The following is a 24,563-nucleotide window of genomic DNA, read 5'->3' as shown; positions in this document are numbered from 1 at the left end:
GAACTGAAACCAAATGCACGTCAGGATACCAGAGTAGGTACTTGGCTTGGAGGCATTACACTCCTAACTAGCGGTACTCAACTTAAAGACAAGGTTCCCCTTTTCCTTGAGAGCAACAATCAAAAATATGTGTGTTTCGTTCGATTAAGAAAATATTACGCTACACAGAACTCACTTACGATACCTTGATTACGACTGCCAGGTCAGACTAGAATCAAAGAACTGAAACCAAATGCACGTCAGGATACCAGAGTACTTGGCTCGGAGGCATTACACTCCTAACTAGCGGTACTCAACTTAAAGACAAGGTTCCCCTTTTCCGTGAGAGAAAAAGAACCGCGTTACGGAGCGCTGCACCGCTGGGCCAAGTTTTTGGTTGTGGGTACACTTAAAATTGGCAAAAAACCGAAGAAAAGAATTGTTAATTGTACCCCAAAATTTAATTCCGTGTTACTAAGTTTTCAGCGAAAATTCGAAATCGACAAAGAATTGGAGCGAAAATTGTAAACGTTTTGGCGCAACTGTAAAAAAAGCTCTTTGTACAAATTCCAAGAAATTTGCTTTTACTTTGAGGTTTCCTAAATTAGAATATTCAGAGGTGGGGAATTTTGCGGTTGTGGATGTTCCCGAGTTCCCCCCCTTTTCCCTTTTTTTTTTTTTTTTTTTTTTTTTTTTTTTTGCCAGCTTAACTAGTTAGCTTGGGTTCGATTCCAGCCCAGGGGCGAACTTTATCTCAAACAGATACGGTTCGTTCTCGGAACGGCTGGCTTTCTCCTATCCTGTCCTCCTTCTCAATTTCGGGACGATAAGACCTCCGTTGCTACAGTTCCCTCTATCAAACCTCTTAAATAATAGTAATCTGAAGGAATAAAAAACAGTCAGGGTCGAAATAGGGTGCACCCGTTTTCAGGATATTTATCCGACCGGATACAATATCGTATACCTATACCTACCAGATTGGAAATAGAAACTCAATACTACCTAACTATTGTGAATTTTGTATGTTTTATTGTATACGTTCATGCTACAAAGAATTCTGAGGATGTTTTGTGTGCCTTTTTTTTTGTAGCGCTTTCGAATTGGGGGAATTTGTCGATTGAAGCTTTTGTATTGGCCTTTATACTGTAGGTATACGTAGGTAGGTTCTATCATATTTTTCTCCTCCTCTACTTCCTCTTCCTCCTCCTCTTCCTCCCTTCTTCTTTTTCTCCTCTTTTCTTCTTCTTTCAATCTCGGTCCAAATTAAGGAAATAGATTCTATCTCATTCGTAGCTTTCTTCCTTGTAAGTCACGTAATATTATACAACAGGTTTAAGAGAGACGCATCTTAATCCCATCTATTTCTATAAGGTATGGGTAAATTCTTTCAAATCCAACGACCTGGATTTTTTTTCATTTTCGCGGTCTAATCTTAAAAGTTTCTTGTATCAATATTCAATTTAAAATCCGAATCTGCACTGAAATTTCAATACCTATATTTTTTATCATCGTATTACTTTATTCAATTCTCCAACTGTACCATTCCTGCTTCGTCCTCACACTCAATCAATCTCAACTGAAATTTCAATAGATTTTTTTTTTTTACCCTCAAGTATTAATTTATCAATAGGGGAAAATGAAAAACAGGGTTGTTTTTTTTTTTTTTTTTTTTTTTTTACCATGTGGTCGGGGTATTATACACCATTACTTTCATATTAGGATAAGGTGGATAAGATTTTATGAGCATAATACAGCTCCTTAATTTTTACCGGTATCCTGTTTAATATTACTGTTAGACTCATTCCATTTCCGGAATCCTAAATGCAGTGACAGTGATACCTACCATTAGCCTGAACCAAATAATACCATTAACAGTACGTTTCCGCCGTACTCTTTCTTGACTTCATTCTGTCTAAACTGACGCTAATTAGACTTGCTAACGTATTTTTTCTATAAAGAAAAATAGCTATCCAATCTATCATCCATTAGAAACCTAGAAATCACAGCCCGGAAAGACCAAAGGAAATAAATGAAAGTAAATGTAATGAACGGAAAAGGGAGGAGGGATAAGGAACATGGAGGAAAGAGAAACATTAAAACATCAGGAGAATGTCGAAACTTTTCAAAGGAAAACGCAAAGGAAATAGAAAGTCAATAGGAGAAAATGAAAAACAGATCGCTTTTTGTAAAACAAAAAAAAGCGATCTATTTTTCATTTTCCCCTATTGATTTTAATTTGTTTTACCAAGTGTTGTGTATACCCTTGAAAGTTCTAACTTTTTAATAATAAATAGAAAGTAATGATACAGAAGTCAGTGATAGGTCAAACAAAAGAAGAAGGAGACAACATGGGTTCGAAAGTCAAAGGATCAGTGGTTTCCAAACTGCGGAAGTTGAAGCACTTTAATTCAGTGCCTGTACGACATCTTAGAAAGATAATAAGTAAAGAATGAAAAAAAGAACGAGAGATAGATTTCTGGACTCTCATTTAACACATTTGGTTCTATTTTAAGTTCATATTTTAAATTTACAAGGTTCGAGCGAAACCAGTTTGGACCAAAAGGGAATTTCCTCTTATTTAACACATTTGGTTCTATTTTAAGTTCATATTTTAAATTTACAAGGTTCGAGCGAAACCAGTTTGGACCAAAAGGGAATTTCCTCTGTTCAGCATTCACTATGTACTTACACTTTCAGAGAGAGAGAGAGAGAGAGAGAGAGAGAGAAAGAAAGAGAGAGAGAGAGAGAGAGAGAGAGAGAGAGAGAGAGAGAGATATTGATAGGTGTCAGATATTTGATATTTGACCTATCTTGATGAATTTATTACCTTCACTATGTACACTTTCAATCTCGAGTCAGCATCCTGTATAGGCTATAGAATATCGTTCTTGTCAGACCATGTCATTCAGCATTCACTATGTACATTTTCAATCTCGAGTCAGCATCCTGTATAGGCTATAGAATATCGTTCTTGTCAGACCATGTCATTCAGCATTCACTATGTACACTTTCAGTCTCGAGTCAGCACCCTGTATAGGCTATAGAATATCGTTCTTGTCAGACCATGTCAGTCAGAATTCACTATGTACACTTTCAGTATCGAGTCAGCACCCTGTATAGGCTATAGAATATCGTTCTTGTCAGACCATGTCAGTCAGAATTCACTATGTACACTTTCAGTATCGAGTCAGCACCCTGTATAGGCTATAGAATATCGTTCTTGTCAGACCATGTCAGTCAGAATTCACTATGTACACTTTCAGTATCGAGTCAGCACCCTGTATAGGCTATAGAATATCGTTCTTGTCAGACCATGTCAGTCAGAATTCACTATGTACACTTTCAGTATCGAGTCAGCACCCTGTATAGGCTATAGAATAGGGTTGGGGGGGGTGGATGGGGGGGGGGGGGGGGGGAGGATTTGGTTGTGTAATCTGTAATGTTTACATCCGGAGGGGATTTTCTTCTTCCTTTTCCTTTTCTTCTTCTTTCTCTTTCTTTCCCCCTTCCTTCTTCTTTTTCTTCCTCCTTTTTCTTTCATCTTCTTCCTTAAAAAACGGAAGAGGAATGAAGAGCTACAAAGAGTTTGAAATTGGATTATCTGCTTCAGGGCTATCCCCCTCTCAGTAAATAGGGCCACGCGTTCTCTAATTTAGGAATCATGGTCCAATCCTTGTTTGGGCAATCAACTAAAAACTAAAGGTTCAAAGAACAGCTGTAAAACTCACAATAAGGTAAACTAGATGCAAAAATGATCCCGTTAAAACTTGGAACTTTTTATTCGTACTAACGCCAAATAAAGCCGAGATACTCTAAGCTCTAAGCCTAGACCTCAACTTCTAGAAGTTTAAGAACCACTCCTCAACACTCACCTCAGAATGTTCTGAACCCCCCCCCTACAGTCCTTCTCCTCCTCTCTTTTTCTAAATTTCATTCCTCCTTCCTTCTGTACATAATAATCTTTCCCCTCCCCTTCTCCCTCTCATTATTTCTCTCTCTCTCTCTTTCTCCCTCTTTCTCTCCCTTTTCTTCCCTCTTCTCGACCTCCTCTTTCTCCCCAACTCTCCCTTTTATTCTTTCTCCCTCCCTCCTCTCTCTTTCTCCCTCTTTCCCTCTCTATTTCTCTCCATCCTTCTATATTTCTCTCCCTCCTCATCTTTATCTTTCTCTTTCTCCCTAACTCTCCCTTTTATTCTTTCTCCCTCCCACTTGTTCCCTCTTCTCTCCCTTTCTTTCAGGCAATAACTAGATACCTTTGTAATGATCTCTCTCCCTCTCTTCTCTCTCCCTTGTCCCTTTCTCTCTCTCCCATGTCTCCCTCCCTATCTCGCTCTCTGTCTCTTCCCCTCTCCCTTTCTCTCTAAAATTCGTTTTTGTCAGACCATGTCATTCAGCATTCACTATGTACACTTTCAGTCTCGAGTCAGCACCCTGTATAGGCTATAGAATATCGTTCTTGTCCTGCCAGACCATGTCGCCACGCTCAGCATTCACCTCGCACACTTTCAGTGTTCAGTCAGCACCGTTTAGTTTCAAACTCCGTGTCCCATCAGCAGCATCACAGTTTATTTCTCTCGCCAGTTTTGTTTCTTCTTCTCTCCTGTTTGAAAATAAAATTGTAATTAAATTTCATCAGTGTTTTTTCTCCTCCTTTTTCTTTATCTCTCGAGATTTTCTTTCTATTTTCCAAAAATAAAATTGTAATTAAATTTCATCAGTGTTTTTTCTCCTCCTTTTTCTTTATCTCTCGAGATTTTCTTTCTATTTTCCATTTTTTTGTTCCGAAGGTATTTATCAGCGCGAAGTTTTTCGAACGCGATAATTTGCGTTTTTTAATTTTATTTTCTAATCGTTTCTTGTGAAAAACAAATTCATTTTTCTTCGTTTTTCTTTCGAAAACAATTCCTTTAACGGTTCAAGTAGATTGTGCTTTTTTTGTCGATTCCTTCCAATATTCTTGTGATTTTTCGAGTGCTAACACATTGCAGATTATTGTGAATTTTTCGTTTTCTTTTTGAAACTTGTCACTTTTCGGTCGTTGTCCTATTTTAATTTCGCGGAATCAAAATGTTCCTTTCGAATTTGAAAATCCACCGAGTTCGAATCCGGAATACGTAAATAATGTACAGCTTTTTTTAGTGTGAAATAATTATTTGTCTAAAGTAACTCACAATTTGTTCGATTTAGAGTTAAATTATTAGCAAATTATGCTTCATGGAAAATAACTTGAATGCGTTAACCTTCGTGTCGTGTTATTAATGAAAAGTGATTGACCACCCGTTTTAAATATTGTAGTTAAATTTTAGGTGAGTCCGTCAGTGATTCCAGCTGAATTATCCACCTATTTTTAGCTGTTTTTCTTTCTTTTTTTTCACGTAGGTCTGAAAAACCGGTTCATTGTCCTGGAAAATGAAAGTCCAGAACTTATTTTCACGGTTAAGTTTTCTTCTTAAGGGACACGAGTATCCGGAGCATCACTTTCGAAATTTAGAAGATCAAAAATTTCTTGTCCTCCATAATCCAGAATTTTTACTTGGTCTTCGGGAAAATATCCGTCTCGTCTGTTTGTCTTCCTGTATGTCCTGTCCTCAATATCTTGCAACTCACACAAGTTTCTGAATTCACAAATTTTCAATAGGTAATGAAATTATGAAAATCTCAAGGTTTCTTGGAAAAATGTCATTAAGATCTCAGAGCTTATCCATTTTTAGAGCAAACTTTCATAAAAATTAACTTTTTTTCCACGTCAGGGCCGATCCTTTCCCAAACAACTCATCATATCAGACCTTATGCCACCTTGTCATTTTCGTTGGAATGTCATTATTTCATCTAACTCCTCAATGGGCTTAATGAAAATTTTGTTCTCACTAGGCCAGTACCTTGGACCCTAAGCTGTGTCCACACCGTATTCGACCCCGTCGATCGTCTATGTGTAGACAGAGCTTTCGATAGCGACGAGGTAATTCGTGATTTACGGTCATTCGTCCAAGTTATCAACCACTCTCGACGTTGCTCAACGTCAGTGGTCCGCCGGGGATTGGGGCATCTCGGAGCTCCACCAAAAGGGTTTGGTGTTTCCATGAGACACCTCTTTGTTTCGATCTAAAGGACTAGGAGGACCTCATTTTTTGTACCTGTTTATAGTCTCTCTCTCTTCTTCTTCTTTCTTTCCCTCTCTCAAATTCTTCTTCCCTTCTTCTTTCTATTTTTCTCCACAACCCCCCTCTCTCTCTTTCTCCTTCTTCTTCTTCGTCTTCGTCTTTTTCTCTTTCTCTCATTCTCGCATTATTGTCGCACACATAAAAATTAACTTTTTTTCCACGTCAGGGCCGATCCTTTCCCAAACAACTCATCATATCAGACCTTATGCCACCTTGTCATTTTCGTTGGAATGTCATTATTTCATCTAACTCCTCAATGGGCTTAATGAAAATTTTGTTCTCACTAGGCCAGTACCTTGGACCCTAAGCTGTGTCCACACCGTATTCGACCCCGTCGATCGTCTATGTGTAGACAGAGCTTTCGATAGCGACGAGGTAATTCGTGATTTACGGTCATTCGTCCAAGTTATCAACCACTCTCGACGTTGCTCAACGTCAGTGGTCCGCCGGGGATTGGGGCATCTCGGAGCTCCACCAAAAGGGTTTGGTGTTTCCATGAGACACCTCTTTGTTTCGATCTAAAGGACTAGGAGGACCTCATTTTTTGTACCTGTTTATAGTCTCTCTCTCTTCTTCTTCTTTCTTTCCCTCTCTCAAATTCTTCTTCCCTTCTTCTTTCTATTTTTCTCCACAACCCCCCTCTCTCTCTTTCTCCTTCTTCTTCTTCGTCTTCGTCTTTTTCTCTTTCTCTCATTCTCGCATTATTGTCGCACATTTATAGAAGTATCCCAACGTGAGAAGTATCCTCGTGTATGGACGTGTAGAGAATTTGCTCTGTAAATATTTGTATAACATATTCATTTTATTTTTTGCATATCCATAATCATTACCTAGTGACAAAATATATCATTAAAAACCTTTTCTCGAGACGATTTTTATAATAAATGTGACAGTGCCTTAAAAGGGACGAAAATTCCCAAAAAAATCTTTTGAAAGTGTTTCGTTACAAAAAAATTGACGCGAAGTTTTCTAATTGTGACAAGTATGATTGTTTACATTATACACGCGCGTACTTAGGTATGCAGCAATGACCTGGATGATTATACAACCTTGAAATCAAAACCGAGTAAGGGTCGCACATTTATACTGTCGTACAGTCGTACTCTATTATCGTATAATACGCGTGTTACCTTACGCCCTAATACGAGATTTGTTTTTTTATTACCATCAAGAAATAAAAGAAATCTTTCCTCAAGAAGTAATGGCTTTTCTTAAGGAATAATGACGGTGCAAGACTGTTAAAATCACAGGCGGCACGAGATATTCATGGCATTTTTTGTTTCCTTTATTTTTTTTTTCTTTCCTTGTTTTCTTTTTCTTCTTCCTTATTTTCTTTTTCTTCTTCCTTATTTTTTTTTCTTCTTCCTTATTTTTTTCTTTCTTCTTCCTTATTTTCTTTTTCTTCTTCCTTATTTTTTTTCTTTCTTCTTCCTTATTTTTTTCTTTCTTCTTCCTTATTTTTTTCTTTCTTCTTCCTTATTTTTTTCTTTCTTCTTCCTTTTTCTCTTTTTTTCCCCTATATTCTTTTTTCTTCTTCTTCCTTATTTTCTTTTTCTTCTTCCTTATTTTTTTCTTTCTTCTTCCTTATTCTCTTTTTTTTCCCCTATATTCTTTTTCTTTCTTCTTCCTTATTTTTTTCTTTCTTCTTCCTTATTCTCTTTTTTTTCCCCTATATTCTTTTTTCTTCTTCTTCTTCTTCTTCTTCCTTATTTTCTCTTTTCTTCTTCCTTGTTTCTTCTGGAAATTTGTGATAAGCATTGTGGTTTGAAATCATCATTTGAATGTTTTATTGGGCATCCAATTCGGTGGTGTTATAGTAGCCCAGATACTCGCCTGGTATTGAGAAGGGTGTGGGTTCAATCTCAGCCGAGATATAGTATTTTATTATCAACATTCTTATCGTACATCTTAAGAAATTATATAATAATTTTACCTACCATGTATCTTATAGGTAGTACCTAATCATAATATTGTAAAAAGAAAAAAAATATATACATGGGTTTTACCCGTTGATTTGTTAATCAATCAATCAATCAATCAATCAATCAATCAATCAATCAATCAATCAATCAATCAATCAATCAATCAACATTTAGCGAGCGTATGCAGGCCTCCAAATTAGTCCAGCTGGAGGGCTCTGTACAGGGAGGATACCAGTTGGAAATTTCCCTTGCCAAGGAAAAAGCAAAGGATGAATGCAAAGGACATCCAATCGTAAATTTTTTGTACCCAAAACAAAATGTCAGCCCACAGCAATTACCCTAGTTAGTAGGGCTGATTGCTGATTGAGAGGCTGACGAAAAACGCCGACCCCGTCCGTACGCGGGAAAAGGTCAATCAATCAATCAATCAATCAATCAATCAATCAATCAATCAATCAATCAACATTTAGCGAGCGTATGCAGGCCTCCAAATTAGTCCGGCTGGAAGACTCTGTACAGGGAGGATTTCAGTTTGGAATTTCCCTTGCCAAGGAAAAAGCTAAGGATGAATGCAAAGGACATCCAATCGTAAAACTTTTGTATCCAAAACAAAATGTCAGCCCACAGCAATTACCCTAGTTAGTAGGGCTGATTGAGAGGCTGACGAAAAACGCAGACCCCGTCCGTACGCGGGAAAAGGTGAAGAAAAAGAAGACTGCAGGCCCCCAATCTGATGAGGAGATCTTTCTGAATCACTCTGTATAAAATATAAATTCAGAGGAGAAATATTCCAGATTTGATATAAAATATCGAATTCACCTGCAAAGTGGGTTAGCATTTTTTCCCCTAATCTTATCCAAAAACTTTTTTACTTAGATACTTTTTTCTTTTCTCCCAGCAAAAAATTGATGCGAATTAGATTATTTGGAAGATGCCCTGGAAATATTGAATGTTTTTTTGGTCTGCACATTTGACTCTGTTGTGGGTAGATATCAAGGTGTTGTCACTTTTTTTTTCCACAAAATAAGTCATACAAAGAGGTATTTTGTTAGCTTTTTTTGTGGTAAAGGTTTATGTACAATCTTACCTAGTTCTTCTTTTACTGTGCCTTTTATCAGATTTATTTGGGGTCGGCCCACCCTCCTTTATCCTACCCCTCTAAACCGTCCTATGTAACGTCTCCTCCTTAAGTACAAACTTACTGATAGATGCAAAAGTACTACTTACTAAACTTATTTTCACTTTATCAGGGATTTTCTTTCTACGTACGTACCTATACGTATGTACCGAGTGTACCTACTTACCTAACCTACTTCAATTTTTTGATAAATGATTTATTTTTTAAGTTACATTAAATCTACCTACCTATGTTTCTTCTTCTTCTTTTCTTCATAACCTCTAGGTACTACTGAGCTACTTTGTTAGCTACAAACCTACATTTCGACTATTTCTGCTTCAGCAATGTGTAGATTGAAAATTGAAACGTCTTTACACTTCGTTTTCATTTTGTTATTAAATGGAATTTTATTATTTATTGGAATCGCTTCTTATTTATTTATTATTTTCATTGGAATACATTTTGAAATGAAATTTCAATTTTTATGTTTGACTTGAACTAAATTCATGTTAAACAAAGGTACATATTATAGGTAGCCTTATCCAATAATCACATAGGTACTTGAACTACCTACCTTTATAATACAGGCCTACCTAGAGAAGACAGGATAGGAGAAAGCCAGCCGTTCCGAGATCGAACCTTCTCTGTTTAGGATGAAATCCGCCCCAGGCGGTAATTGAACTCTCGACCGAGCGCTACCGTCCAAGCTAACTAGGCTGGCGAAGGGAAGGAAACCAGTCGAAATGGAGAGTATAAAACGTTCTATGCTGTATAGAATTTGATTGAATCAATCAACACGTCATGAAAAGAGTCATAGCGAGGATTGATTGAGTGTGGATTGATATTTTTGTTAACCAAGTTTAAAACTATTTTGTAGACTGTGAATTGTGTTTGGATAACATCTAAGAAATTGATGTGAAAATGATGTTCATAAGGCTAGAACCTCACTATCAGGTAGAACTGACTCTATCAGGTAGACCTGATCAGGTGTCAGGTCTATGCTGTATGAGAGAGATAACGAAAAGTAAAAGTTCCAAGAACAATAGGTTCATGAGAGGGAGATAGTTATGAATTTGTGAGGGTGTGAGAGAGAAAGGAAGGAGAGGGGCAGAAAAACAAAAAGTGAAGGAAGCTGAGAGAGAGAGAGAGAGAGGGAGAGAGAGAAATTTGAGGTGTTTCATAGACCCATAGTTGGGTAGGTACACATTTTTTAGGGACAGAAAACTCAGGAAGACTACCTACCTAGGTTTTTTTTTCTGGTACCTACCTATCTATGAGAGGGAGAGAGAGAAATTTGAGGTGTTTCATAGACCCATAGTTGGGTAGGTACACATTTTTTAGGGACAGAAAACTCAGGAAGACTGCCTACCTAGGTTTTTTTTCTGGTACCTACCTATCTATAATATATAGGTAATAAGTTTTATAGTCAGGTTCTAGGTTTTAAGAAGGTATATTTTCTAGTGTTGCCCATTGCATACTCGAATAACTACACGGCGTTCATAAAATACACGTTCTCTTTTACACACCTACCTATTTTAAATTTCGGAGAAAAAATGGCGAGGTGGCATGAAAAGGTCTGATAGGATCCCTGACCTGAAAAAAATCTTCAAGATATGTACCTATAATCTAGAGCATTCACTATGTACACTTTCAGTCTCGAGTCAGCACCCTGTATAGGCTATAGAATATCGTTCTTGTCAGACCATGTTATTCAGCATTCGTCCAGAACTGCTGTAAAGATGAACGAGATGTAACAACATCGATTAAGAACATAGTAATACAAATATTTAAGAAACTATGCAACAAAGACGAAGATGTTCAACTTCAGGAAAACTATATAGGACTACTAAAAGATGAGATCAAACAATTGAAAGAAGAAATAAAAAACAAAGATAATAAAATCATGAATTGTGAAAAAATCATTGAAGATATGATTGAAACCGAACAACAAAACGAGAAGAATGCTAGACAAACTATTGAAGAACTAAGAGAAGAGCTAAATAATACCAAGTCAAGAAACATGGACAACTCACTTGCAATGGAACTAAACAAAGCAGAGGAAATGAAAGAAATGACTAATAAAAAGGCAAATGTAGAACTCTTCTTTTCACCCAAAAAAGCACAACATAATTCAAAACATGAAGATATATTTTATACTCCGGCTCACATCCAGGTAAAAACAACAAGAAGAAACCTATTTGAAAAAACAATAAAAGAACTTATTGATAAGAAAGACGTAGAAACCAATACAACACCGGAAAAAAACGATCATTTGGAATTGAATGAACACCAACAAATACTTGAAGAAAAGGAAAGAGAAGAAGATCAAACAATAAAAAGACCAATTAATAAGAAAGACAAAGCAACCAATACAACACCGGAAAAAAACAAACATCTGAATGAACACCAACAGACACTAGAGGAGAAGGAAAATCTTATTGAAAACTTAAAAACATCATTGGAAACTGTTGAAATTGCTTGGAAATTAGATAAAACGGAATTAGAGAATATGAAGAAACAAGTGAGCCCCTTACAAACCAATAATACAAAGCAACCCGATAAGCTATACATAATAGGAGATGGTTTGGCAGAAAGGATTGCAAAACATTACAACACTCAAAAACATCAAAACAATATAGGTAATGTAAAAACTGAAGTAATTGGAGGAAAAGGATACAAAATAAAGGAAACGCAAGAATGTTGCGAAAAAATCCAAGCATCAGATGGTGATGAGGCTATTGTTACAATAGGGGCACAGGACCTCTTTAAAACACCATGGGAAGATTTTAGGAAACATTATGAGGTAATAATAAATAAAGTAAAAGCATGTAAGAAAATAGTGTTGATACTCATATTAGATAGACAAGATAAAAAACACATAAACAAACACATAGCCAAATTGAACACAAAGATTAAAAATTTGTTTAAAAACAATAAAAACATCACTTTTTTGAACACAAAAAGCTTCCTCTATCCGACGCATTACAATACAGATGGAATCACGTTAAAAGAGAACACAACATCATACCTAGTCAGTAAAATACAAAGTGCAATGAATAGTAGAATAAATGCTCAACAAGGACATGCTTATAATAGCAATCATAGACAATATAGACATAGATGCAACAGATACAATAATCATTACAATAACTATAGAAATAATACTTTCAATGAGCAAAGAAGAAGAACATACAATAAATACACTACACCTAGAAATACCTACAAAAGTAACCAATTTCAAAACAGAGGATTCAACAACAATACTAACCAAGAATGGAATAATCCAAGCATAATCAGGAGAACAAGCCAAAATCAAAGCAAAATGATAAGCAGCCAAATAGCAAATAAAACCTCTACTTCTACTTACACACAAAAGATAAACACACAACCAACATGCTCATACACACCAATGATCCTCCAACAAAATCATCAGATATCATCACAAGATAATACTCATTTACAAAGGATTCAAACAACAACGCAACCAACACAATATTCCCAAAGCAATCAAGCAACACATGTACCATATCAAGAGACCAATCAAACATTTCCTCAAATAGCACCAGTTTTAACATCTCATGCACAAAACAATCAAACACAACATGTAACATATCAACAGAACAATCAAAACCCACATCAAATAACACCAGTCATAACATCTTTTGCGGAAAACAATCAAGCACCACTGGTAACACATCAAAATAACAATCAAGCATTGCACGTACCATATCAACAGACAAATCAAACTTCTCCTCAAGTAGTACCAGTTATAACATCTCTTGCACAAAATAATCAAACACAACATGTAACATATCAACAGAATAATCAAACTTCACATCAAATAACACCAGTCATAACATCTTTTTCACAAAACAATCAAGAACCACATGTAACATATCAACAGAACAATCAAACATATGCTCAAATAGCATCGCTTTCTCCAATAAACTCTGACACACCATACATCAGAAATCAGGTATCACAGATAACTCCATATCTTTCAACACTAAGGAGTCAACAACCCATATTCTCCATAATACCATCATCAACAGGTCAATATAGACAAACACACAGCCCTGTGTTCTCAACACAGATACCAGCATACACAAATTACCCTAATCAAAACACTAATTCACATCCAAATTTTTACACACCTTTGACGAATCTTACACATCAGATGAAATTACATTAAATTGCAATATCAATAGATTGCAACCATTGACAAATATGGACAAATGTCGAATACAACGACACAATACATCCAACTATGATAAAAGTACTGACACATGTCGCATACCCCGACATGTAACCACTGTTCAATGCGATACAAAACAATCGCAAACTATAACAAATTCTCAATCTAAAACTATTCCGTCTAAATATGACAATAAAAAGCAATTGTTTTACTGTTTACATCAAAATATACAGAGTTTAAATGCAAAAAGACATGAATTGGAAACCTTTTTAGATACATTAGACGGAAAAATACATGCAGTTTGTTTAACAGAACATTGGATGAGACCATTTGAACCGGAAACATTCACACTAGATGGATACACACTAGCTGCATGTTTCACAAGACCGAAAATAGAACGTGGAGGATCTTGCATATTCTTGAAAGAAAATATTGAATACACTATCATCAAAGACATTACAAATGAAAAACTAGAAACAGTACTAGAATGCTCCGGAATAGTTATACCTCATTTTAATACAGTAATATGTTGTATATATCGACCACCAAAGGAAGAAAACATAAGACAATATTTCATTGAATTAAACAAAATATTAGAAAAAATAATTATAAAATACAATCACCAAAAATATAATATACTAATTTGTGGTGACTTTAACATTAATGTACTGGATAAAAAGAATAATAATACAATCGAATTTTTAGACATACTCAAGGAATATAATCTACACCCAACAGTTCACGAGGCAACAAGAATCACAACGAAAAGCAAAACTGCAATTGACAATATATTTACTAATCGGACAGAAGAACATTGCAAAATAAATGTCATTTATACAAGCTTATCCGATCACACAGGACAGATTTGCACTTTACAAGTTGACGATACTGATATTGACAACTCACCTGAAATCTGTGAATATAGAAATCTATCCGACAAAAATCTTCAGAAATTGCATTCATCACTTGACAGTGTAAAATGGGATAATATTTTAATATATGACGATGTAGATGATTGTTATTCTAAATTTTATGAAATCTTGACAGAACACATGAACAAAATATGCCCGAATATCATAAAACCTTGTAAAAATATAAATAAAAAGAAATGGGTTAATAAAAATATAAAAGACAAACTTAGAACTAAAAGAGAACTATACAAGAATATGATACAAGGAAGAACTACGAGAAAAGAATATAATGACTTCAAGAACAAACTAAAGTATGAAATGAAAATAGCAGAAAAAACATATAATACACAATTTATAACTAAAGCTAAAAATAAAATCAAAGCTACATGGATGGTCACAAAAAGAAAAACAGGAAAATCTAAAATTAGAGATAAAGGAACTTTGGAAAAGATTAAGATCAAAGACAAGGAAAACTTAATAATTAATGAAAAATTGGATGAAATCAATAAGCAATTAAGAGATATATGCCCAGATGTCAACAAAGACAAACAAATTGACATTACTTGACCTAAGCAAAGCATTTGATTCTGTTGACATTAACACCCTAATGTGAAAAATTGGATGAAATCAATAAGCAATTAAGAGATATATGCCCAGATGTCAACAAAGACAAACAAATTGACATGAATCTTGTGACACACGTAACACAGACATTTATTTTTAGACACACAAATCCAATTGAAATCTACAAGATAATAAAATCCCTAAAAAACACTAGCTCAGTTGGCCCGGACACTATTCCTACTAAAGTTCTTAAATACTGTGCAAACATATTGGCTGAACCTCTATCAAAAATAATAAATAAAGCTTTTGACCTGGGAAAATTTCCAACAAAACTGAAATATGCAAATATAAAACTCATTTATAAAAACAAAGGATCCAGAGAAGAACTAGGAAACTACCGACCATTAGCACTTATATCCAACGTATCAAAAATCTTCGAACGCACAATGCATGACAGAATTTTCAATTTCCTTGACAAATATAAAGTTATAACACCTAATCAAAATGGATTTGTAAAGGCAAAATCTACAATCAATGCCATGTATCAACTTTTTAAAGAAGTACTTGACGGATTAAATAAAAAAGAAATAGTATTTGCCCTCCTACTTGACCTAAGCAAAGCATTTGATTCTGTTGACATTAACACCCTAATAACAAAATTATACAATATGGGATTCAGAGGTAAATCTGCTGAACTCATAAAATCCTATCTTACACAAAGAAAACAAAGAATAGTCGATGGTACATACGAAGAAATCATAATTGAAGACAATAAAAAACAATACAACAAAATTACATCGAATTGGACTGAAATTACACGACGGCCGGTCGAACATGTGTGGACACACCTCAAAAGTAGGTACCTACCTATCTAATTTATTTTAGAGTAGCTACATAGAGTCTTTTATACAATCTAAATAAGGTGCTATCTCTTTTAGTTTACGCCAACACAAAAGAAAAAATTAATTACCTTCCTCCTCCCCTCCTCCTCCTTCTTCTTCTTCTTCTTCTTCTTCTTCTTCTTCTTCTTCTTCTTCTTCTTCTTCTTCTTCTTCTTCGCTTCATCTTATAACTCTATATGCAGATGACAGCACAGTAATTATTAAAACCAATGACAGAAATCTTATAAATGAAAGAATAATCTTTTCCCTAGACAAACTTATGGAATGGTTCAATGCAAACAATCTCAAGATGAATATTGACAAAACTAATTTGATACATTTTAAACTCAAGACAACAAATGAGACAACAGAATTGACATATGATAATACTACAATAAAGAGCACACCATTTGCTAAATTCTTAGGATTACATGTAGATGAGACCCTTACATGGCACAATCAAGTAGAAAATGTAACAAATAAAATTAACAGCTTTGTATATGCATTGAAAACAATAAAAGATTCTATTCATAAAGAAGCTGCATTAAGTGCATATCACGCTCATGTCCAATCTTATTTGCTAAATTCTTAGGATTACATGTAGATGAGACCCTTACATGGCACAATCAAGTAGAAAATGTAACAAATAACTTTTTCTGGTAGCCCTTTAGGTCCTACATCAACCCTCAAGCGTTGTACAGTCGTTCGCGGGACACCCTGTATATGCATTAAAAACAATAAAAGATTCCATTCATAAAGAAGCTGCATTAAGTGCATATCACGCTTATGTCCAATCTCACCTTGGACTAGGATTCATGCAAAGAAACATTCATTGAAGCAAAACTACTGACACTCCCATGTCTTTATATTTTGCAATGTGGCACTCATTTTCTGGGGAAACTCAGCCAGTGCAACAAGAGCTTTCATTGCTCAAAAGAAATGTATTAGAGCGATATTTGGACTAGGATTCATGCAAAGAAACATTCATTGAAGCAAAACTACTGACACTCCCAGCACTCATTTTCTGGGGAAACTCAGCCAGTGCAACAAGAGCTTTCATTGCTCAAAAGAAATGTATTAGAGCGATATTTGGACTAGGATACACAGATTCATGCAAAGAAACATTCATTGAAGCAAAACTACTAACACTCCCCTGTCTTTATATTTTGCAATGTCTCATGTTTGTAAAAAGACACTACCCAACCATTTTTGAAAACTTTGAAATCATTCACAATTACGAAACGAGAGCTATTTTGCAATGTCTCATGTTTGTAAAAAGACACTACCCAACCATTTTTGAAAACTTTGAAATCATTCACAATTACGAAACGAGAGCTAAGGAAAATAATATACTGTGCCAGCAAAAAACTAACTACACGAAAATACAAAATTATTCAAAAAGAATTTAAATTTACGCGCGTTTCTAACATGGGAATTTCATCACCGTAATACGAAAAAAAACCCATGTTCAAGCCAAAACATCGTAACTCCGATCCCCGTGTTCAAAACCCCATAACGTGTGTCATGCGCAGAAACCAAAACTCGTCGAACATTGGACCCGAAATAGGATGCGAAATCTCACACGAGAGCTAAAGAAAATAATATACTGTGCCAGCAAAAAACTAACTACACGAAAATACAAAAGAACTTTGAAGCACAATGTTTAAAACTATACAACAAGTTACCTCGGAATGTTTGCACAATGACTATAAACAAATATAAAGACACGATACAAAATTTCTTAGTTAAAAAGGCATACTACACAACAAATGAATTCCTAAATACAACACAGGAAGAAATAAACACAATGTTAGCCTGAAATTAGAAATAATAAGTTCTACTACACAACAAATGAATTCCTAAATACAACACAGGAAGAAATAAACACAATGTTAGCCTGAAATTAGAAATAATAAGTTCATATAGTAACCTTATGTTGTTTATCCAAAACCTACACCAAAACAGAAAGTTCGTTGTACGAGTCGGCTCAGTTCTATCGGATCCCAAACAACAACCCAACGGAATCTGTCAGGGTTTATCCATTAGCTGCACTCTCTTCCTTTAATAAGTTCATATAAAATAAAATCTACTTATATCTTATCAGAATTAGTCTATACTGTTACCTATTTACCAACTTATCTTGTTTCATTTTACATAATAATACTTGCTATTTTTAAAGTAGGACACTCTTTACTTTTTTAAGTTTTTTTTTATATATTGTTTTTTATATAATGACAACTACATATTAAGAAAAATTACAGGTTTCTTCATTTTTATTGTATTATATGACAAAACTTATTGCTTTTATTTTGTTTTATATCATGACAACTATTTAGAAAAATGACATGTTCCTTAATATTTATTGTATTATATGACAAAACTTCTTGCTTTTACAATAGGACAATTATATTGTATTATATCATTACAACATTAGTTAGTAAATATTGATTTTAGAGGGCACTTTTATTATTAATTGTAGTAAGTATATTAACCTATATTGTTTTATATCATGACAAAGCTACTTAAATAATGACATATTCCTTATTTTTTATTGTATTATATGACAAAACTTATTGCTTTTTTGGTGCGAGCTACGCCGCAGGCGAAATTTTTGAAAATTTTGCTCTACAATCTTCAGAATTCAGTCTCATCGAAATTCTGATTTTTTTTTTCAACAAGTATGAACCATGATTAGAGCCGCATAAGATCGGCGGCTCGTGTTATGACCACCCCTGGTATAGAATATGGTAGAAATACGTATGTACCAGAGCCAGAGTTAGGTATCTAATCATGGCAAATAGGTATCTTTACATATGTATAATCATGGTAAATGGCAGAGAGGTATGAAATGTATGGGTATTAATACTAGGAACAGGTATTGCTGAGAATATTTTTCAAGGTGACATCATCATCACCAGCATCTACCGGTGAGACCAAATACTATCAACATCTAAATAGCCAATCGGCGATTCCAAAGACTACAGTCCGATTTACAGCAGATGAGACCCGAATACCATAGTCCGATTTACAGCAGATGAGATGAGATTAAATACTATAGTCCGATTTACAGCAGATGAGATCCAAATACTATAGTCCGATTTACAGCAGATGAGATCCAAATACTATAGTCCGATTTACAGCAGATGAGATAGTCCGATTTACAAGAGCTGAGATGAGATTAAATACTATAGTCCGATTTACAAGAGCTGAGATGAGATTAAATACTATAGTCCGATTCACAAGAGATGAAAGCAGAGTAGCATTGTATTATCTGCCTCTGTGGTACTTTCGGCAAGGAGACATGAATTTTCCACACCCTGGCTGCCAATGCATATTCCATAGTGTTCACCCACGGACCCCCTCGTATGAAAACATCTCCCTTAAAATATTTATTATTCGTCAAATCTTCAGTTAGGTCATAGGCAGGGCTGTACGCAGGATTTTTATTGGGGGAGGGGGCCCAAGAGTTCAAACAATGATGTACCGGAGGGTGGATGCTCCAAATTTTCGGAGTTTACCCCATAGACAAGTCTCTAGCTCATACTGTTCCCGAGATATTATTGAATTACACCGAAAACCGTCAAAAAGCGGCCGAAATGCCGCCAAGCGTTGCACCGGTCTTAATCAAAAGTTTCGTGTCGCATCCTTGTCACATTTGACAGCTGCATGCAATTTCAAGTCTCTAGCTCTTACCGTTCTCGAGATATTTTGTTTACAGACAGACACACACACGGACCAATGGCTGAAACTTTGGTTTTAGACTCTAGGGACCTCAAAACGTGTTTTGGTTTTGACACTAAAGTCTGTGCCCTAAATCACCAAAGTATGGAAAAGTATTTACAATTCCATATTTCGATATGATTCGTCCAAATTCAAAATTCTGCTTTTCCATTGGCTATTACACTTGTAAAATACTTTTCCATACTTTGGTGATTTAGAGCACTGACATTCGAAAATTTGACCCGACTACATTACTTTCCTTCCTATAGGATAAGGAAAGTAAAAATGAAGCCCTGTTGTTGTTATCGTCTATGTCGACATTTCAACCTTCCTCCTCCAATCCAAGGAAAGTGGCCACCTCCAGGGGGTTTGTCCCAGAGTGCCGAGGGATCTACTATGGAGGGCTCTAAGGGTTAGGTGGTAGAAAACGCCTCCGGCGTTAACCTCGCCTAGTGGTTACCTTCCACTCAAGAGTCTATTATTATTATTCTCTGTTTAGGATGAAATCCGCCCCAGGCGGTAATCGAGCTCTCGACCTAGCGCTACCGTCCAAACTAACTAGGCTGGCGAAGGGAAGGAAACCAGTCGAAATGGAGAGTATAAAGCGTTCTATGCTGTAGGAGAGAGATAACGAAAAGTAAAAGTTCCAAGAACAATAGGTTCATGGGAGGGAGATAATTATGAATTTGTGAGGGTGTGAGCTGGTTGACCCGTCCTTTGTACGGGACCACCACACACACACAAATACACTCCCCCCCACACACACCACACCCATCACACCACACCCATCTAGGTTTTTTTTCTGGTACCTACCTATGTACCTATCTATAATATATAGGTAATAAGTTTTATAGTCAGGTTCTAGGTTTTAAGAAGGTATATTTTCTAGTGTTGCACATTGCATACTCAAATAACTACACGGCGTTCATAAAATACACGTTCTCTTTTACACACCTACCTATTTTAAAATTTCAGAGAAAAAATGGCGAGGTGGCATGAAAAGTCAGATAGGATCCCTGATCTGAAAAAAAAAACTTCAAGATAGGTATGTATGTAGAATCTAGTCTCGGGCGGGAATCGAACTCGCGGCCTAGCGCTTACAAGGCAGACGCACTACCAACTAAGCTAACTAGGCTGGCTTAGGTTGTAGGTTATATTTTCTAGTGTTGCACATTGCATACTCAAATAACTACACGGCGTTCATAAAAAACACGTTCTCTTACACTATTTTAAAATTTCAGAGAAAAAATGTCGAGGTGGCATGAAAAGTCTGATAGGATCCCTGACCTGAAAAAAATCTTCAAGATATGTAGGACTGTAGGTATAATCTAGTCTAGTCTAGTGTCCAATGTCTAGAATCTAGAGTCTTGACGAACTTTTAGAGGAAAAAAAAGTTGAACTTGGGAATGAAATTCGTCATTTTTTTTCCATTGGGAATTGCTGGAAATTCACAATGGAATTTTTCTCTCAGGGCTGGAGAGATATTGAGAGTGAATAAAAATTTCTTTTGTCAACTTCTCCTTTGTTTTGTTTTGTTTTTTGTTTTTTCTCAAAGCAAAACCAGGTGTGAGATTTTTTCTCTACACGCGTGTACTGACGTTCGGATTTTTAACGCGTGTACTCACGGGTTAAAAAATCACCCTAAAAAATCTTTCGCTTTCTTGTTTGCTTGGTTGTCCGCAAAACGACCACCGAATCACTTCAACAGTTTTATTGGGTGTAGGTACTAAACAATAACACTTATTGATGGGATATAAAGTGTGAATAGGTAGGTAGGTAGGTATTATACCTCGTTAGACGTAGGTACTTCATAGGTAAGTGCATAATAAAAATTTTATGCTCGAAAATGAGCGGTTATCAATTTGGGTATCATAAAATTTATCCTGAGTGCTTTTTGTGCACGCTATAAACACCAACAACCTTAATCTACCTCTGGAATGGATGCCAAAAAACACTTGCTATACCTACTCATAGTTGTTTTCCTTGGATTTCAACTTTAGGTGTTCAGCTTCAGATTCAGACTGACCCCATGAGCTCACGTGACGTGATAGTAGTATGTTTCACCTTTAATTTCAAGTTTCACCACAGATAATAATTTACGATTTCCACGCTTTTCTGCAAATCCGGGCCTGTTCTCCATTTCCATCTCTTTTGGGGACTATTTGTTTTTTTTCTACTATTCTGCCTTATTGTACAAAGTATGTTTGTAAATGGAAAAATAAATTACAAATTACAAAGTCTATCTTTCTCACAGTTTTCCTGGGAATAGCTTCAGTTTCGATTCTTTCTGTAGTTGGTCTACTTCTTTGAACTTTTTTTTGCCTGCAAGATATATTAATCTTCGCTTGTTCTTTCTGTTATGTTTAATATGTATTTATCAAGTTAGGTATCTGTTTCTATTAGTTTTCCTTTAAGCTGTGTAATTTCAATCAAGTTTTATTTAGCTAATTTCAAGTTTATTGAGAAATTTCAACGTAATTTTCTTAATTTTTCTTTCTCCTTTCCAAACCTTTCAGGAATGCATTCCCCGAGAAATTCTGTTCGATTCCAAAAATACTACATTTTATTGAGAATTTAGAAAAAAAATCCTGAAAAATCCTCAGTGAAAATTGAACTTTTTCCCTGTAACAAGTGAAAATCCCCTGTAACAAGTGGAAAAAGATACTTTTCAAGTGGAAAAATGAAGAATTATACTCTCTCCTCGCTTCCATTAGGGCAAATACTTATAACTCATTTTTTCCCGTTGGTACCATAAATACTCAAGTAAAAAAGTGCCATAATGCCATAATTCCATTCCCATACGATGAAAGTATACCCAAGTGAAGAAGAAAAGTTACTGTACTAATTGTAGGTATCTAGTCCCCCAACCATAAAAATACCCCAGTAAAAATTGCAAGAATTTCTTTCCTCGTACCATAAAAGTACCCAAGTGAAAAAGTTGAGTGTTAAACGTTACTGTACTAAGTATACCTAGTCCCTAGTCTCCCCTACCTTAAAAATACCCCAGTAAAAATTGTAAGCCCAAGTGAAAAAGTTGAGTGTTAAAAGTTACTGTACTAAGTATACCTAGTCTCTAGTCTCCCCTACCTAAAAAATACCCCAGTAAAATTGTAAAAATTTCTTTCCTCTTTAAAAGTACCTAAGTGAAAAAGTTGAGTGTAATTTACTGTACTAAGTGTGCCTATTGTTACGTATTGGTGTTTCCTGTGTTTTACATTTATGGAAGTGTTTTTGAGAAACAATCAGGATCGAGCACTGTGCAGTTACATCGTCACAACGGCTTCACTTCCCCTGTGTGTAAGGTAAGCTTTGCACGATTTTTAATTTTATTTACATTCCATAATAAATTTTGCTTGAAAAGAAAATGTAAAAGTACCTATTTTGTTGTCAGCTTTTTGCCTTTTAACACTAAATATCATATACCTACCTTTCCCACGGTACACCGAAAGAAAATCAACGACTTCCGTTTCTCACATTTTGCCTCTTTATTTTCAGCCATTCTGTATGAAATCTGATGAGGAGATCTTTCTGAATCACTCTGTATAAAATATAAATTCAGAGGAGAAATATTCCAGATTTGATATAAAATATCGAATTCACCTGCAAAGTGGGTTAGCATTTTTTCCCCTAATCTTATCCAAAAACTTTTTTACTTAGATTTAGATACTTTTTTTCTTTTCTCCCAGCAAACCCCATGACCTCACGTGACGTGATAGTAGTATGTTTCACCTTTAATTTCAAGTTTCACCACAGATAATAATTTACGATTTCCACGCTTCTCTGTAAATCCGGGCCTGTTCAGCCCGACACCAAAAACTCGGGAGAGAGAGACTGGAAAATTGTTATTCAGGGAATTAGAAACTCGAAAAATAATGGAATGCAAAAACTACAAAACTTTTCCCATGCTTGTTATTGTAGACTGAAGATACCTAGATATTCCCTACCTACTTTCTTACTGGAATACTTTTTGACTCTCTATTTTTTGTCTTAAAAAAATTGTAGGTACTTCTCATTTTCTCAATTTTTCATTTTTCCCTTCAAGCAGTCATCGGTTCTGGTGGAAGATTCCCCTTGAGTATCAATCAATATTCATGCTATCTTAGATTTAAATATTAAAATAAATGAAAAGAAAGGAAATACCTAGTCCTCTAAATAAAACACATTAAAAAATAATAATAATAAAAAAAAAAACATTGCATCGTAAGAATTTGTGTTTGTTCTTCAAAAGCAGAGAGAAAAGCTAGGTGTAATCTCAGATTGTTGTCCCGCCTTTAAAAAAAAATCCTCAGGTTTTGCATCGTAAGAATTTGTGTTTGTTCTTCAAAAGCAGAGAGAAAAGCTAGGTGTAATCTCAGATTGTTGTCCCGCCTTTAAAAAAAACGCTCTACGTTCAGGTTGTATGAAATCTGATGAGGAGATCTTTCTGAATCACTCTGTATAAAATATAAATTCAGAGGAGAAATATTCCAGATTTGATATAAAATATCGAATTCACCTGCAAAGTGGGTTAGCATTTTTTCCCCTAATCTTATCCAAAAACTTTTTTACTTAGATACTTTTTTCTTTTCTCCCAGCAAAAAATTGATGCGAATTAGATTATTTGGAAGATGCCCTGGAAATATTGAATGTTTTTTTGGTCTGCACATTTGACTCTGTTGTGGGTAGATATCAAGGTGTTGTCACTTTTTTTTTTCCACAAAACAAGTCATACAAAGAGGTATTTTGTTAGCTTTTTTTGTGGTAAAGGTTTATGTACAATCTTACCTAGTTCTTCTTTTACTGTGCCTTTTATCAGATTTATTTGGGGTCGGCCCACCCTCCTTTATCCTACCCCTCTAAACCGTCCTATGTAACGTCTCCTCCTTAAGTACAAACTTACTGATAGGTGCAAAAGTACTACTTACTTATTTTCAGCTCATCAGGGATTTTCTTTCCACCTATAGCCACCTACCTACCTACGTACTTAGCCAACTTGGAACCTATAGTCCCTACCAACTTCAATTTTTTGATAAATGATTTATTTTGCTAGGTACCTAATAGGTACCTTTAATCTAGGTACCTAATAGGTACTAGATATTGAGCTATGTACTTTGTTACCTGCAACTGCAAACCT

The sequence above is a fragment of the Diaphorina citri genome, unplaced genomic scaffold (assembly GCF_000475195.1).
Source record: "Diaphorina citri unplaced genomic scaffold, Diaci psyllid genome assembly version 1.1 scaffold1606, whole genome shotgun sequence".
Taxonomy (NCBI): Eukaryota; Metazoa; Arthropoda; class Insecta; order Hemiptera; family Psyllidae; genus Diaphorina; species Diaphorina citri.
Note: the sequence above shows the minus strand (reverse complement) of the source record.